Below are 2,478 nucleotides of genomic sequence, written 5' to 3'. Positions count from 1 at the left end.
ATGTTGAAGATTGGCTCTTCGATTGCAGTACCTTTTGATCGCTATTTTTGGGCGACTAATCGGACGAGAGTGGCTTCGCGTCTTTTGTCCAACAATTCTAGGCTCGTATTCATGGTCTCGTTATTCGACTCCTCTGTTGCATATCGAAACGTGATGCTAGGTTCTTCGACCTCGATCGGGATCAGAGCTTCGGCACCATAAACTAACAAGAACGGTGTTGCTCCGGTACTGGATTTCGATGTTGTGCGGTATGCCCATAGAACCTCGGGTAGTATATCTCTCCATTTTTCTTTGGCATCGGTCAATCTCTTCTTAAGATTTTGGATGATGGTTTTGTTGGTCGATTCGGCTTATCCATTCCCGCTGGGATGATAAGGTGTTGATAGAATCCTTTTGATCTTGTGATCCTTGAGAAATTTAGTTACTTTGCTGCCAATGAATTATTTTCTATTATCACATACAATCTCGGAGGGCATCCCGAATCGACATATGATGTGGTCCCAAATGAAGTCTATGACTTCCTTTTCTCTGACTTTCTCGAAAGCCTGTGCTTCAACCCATTTAGAGAAATAATCAGTCATAAACGAAATAAACTGAACTTTACTTGGGGCCGACGGGAGAGGGCCAACAATGTCCATTCCCCATTTCATGAAGGGCCATGGGGACATGACCGAGTGGAGTAATTCCCCGAGTTGATGAATCATGGGTGCATGCCTTTGGCATCTATCGCATTTTCGAACGAACTCCCTTGCATCCTTCCCCATATCGGTCCAATAGTACCCTGCTCTGATTACTTTGTGGACCAGCAATTCGGCACCAGAATGATTTCCACAATTGACCTCGTGAACTTCCCGTAGGATGTAGTCGGTATCTCCCGGTCCCAAACATATTGCCAACGGTCCATGTAACGTCCTTCTAAACAGCGTTCCATCTTCGAACAAAGTGAACTGTGTTGCCTTTGTGCGCAGAGCTCTCGACTCCTTTGGATCTGATGGAAGCTTCCCGTTCTTTAAGTACTCTATTTACTTGTTTCTCCAATCCCAGGTTAAACTTGTGGAGTTTATCTCGGCGTGACCTTCTTCGATTACCGATCTCATGAGTTGTATGACAGTCCCCGAGTTGAGTTTGTCGTCTTCGACCGATGAACCTAAGTCTGCAAGAGCGTCGGCCTCGCTACTTTATTCTTGAGGTACATGTTGCAAGGTCCATTCCCTAAATCGATGTAGAGTCACCTGTAGTTTATCCAAGTACCTATGCATTCGGTCTTTTCGAACTTCAAAAGTCCCGTTAATTTGGTTTACCACGAGGAGGGAATCACACTTAGCCTCTATGACCTCTGCTCCCAAGCTTTTAGCTAGTTCGAGACCTGTAATCATGGCCTCATACTCGGCCTTTATTGTTAGTCAATTTTGTAGTTCTGATAGACTATCTAACTACATTACCTGTGGGTGATTTTAGAACGATGCCTAGTCCGAACCCCTTCGCGTTCGAAGCACCGTCCGTAAAGAGGGTCCAGACTCCCGAAGTTGTACCTGATTTTATCAGTAGTTCTTTTTTAACCTCCGGTACGAGGGTCGGCGTAAAAGCAGCCACGAAGTCCGCCAAGATTTGAGACTTGATGGCGGTTTGGGGTCGATACTCAATATCGTACCCACTGATTGCTATGGCCCATTTGGCCAATCGACCCGAAAGCTCGGGTTTGTGCAAAATATTTCGAAGAGGATAAGTTGTTACAATACATATTGGATAACATTGGAAATATGGTTTTAGTTTCCTAGAGGCGCTTATTAAAGCAAACGCTAATTTTTCTAAGTGTGGATATCAATCTTCGGCCTCACCTAAGCACCGACTAACAAAATAGACATGGAATTGAGCACCTTGTTCTTCTCGGATCAGGACTCCACTTACCGCTCTCCACGAGACTACCAAGTACATGTAAAGTTGTTCGTCCACTTTCGGGGTGTGAAGCAGCGGCGGGCTCGATAAATACCGCTTTAGTTCCTCCAAGGCCTGTTGGCATTCCGGAGTCCATGCAAAATTACTCGTCTTCTTAAGCAGCGAGAAGAATCGGTGGCTCCTATTTGAGGATCTCGAAATGAATCGTCCTAAGGCGGCTATCCGTCCCGTAAGACTATGCACGACCTTAACATTATCCACTACCGTGATATCCTCGATAGTTTTGATTTTATCGGGGTTGATCTCGATTCCCAGATTGGACACCAGGAAACCAAGAAACTTGCCCGAGCTAACCCCGAATGCACACTTTTCGGGGTTGAGCTTCATATTGTACTTCCTCAGTATATCGAAAGTCTCCTGCAAATGCTTTAAATGGTCCTCTGCTCGCAGGTACTTAATTAACATGTCATCAATATAAACTTCAATTGATTTTCCTATTTGTTCTTTGAACATTCGATTTACTAGGCGTTGATAAGTTGCACCAGCATTTTTTAGATCGAATGGCATTACATCATAACAGTA

Source organism: Nicotiana tomentosiformis, chromosome 7 (genome assembly GCF_000390325.3).
Source record: "Nicotiana tomentosiformis chromosome 7, ASM39032v3, whole genome shotgun sequence".
NCBI lineage: Eukaryota > Viridiplantae > Streptophyta > Magnoliopsida > Solanales > Solanaceae > Nicotiana > Nicotiana tomentosiformis.
The sequence above is the reverse complement of the archived record's forward strand: the minus strand, read 5'-3'. Positions refer to the sequence as shown.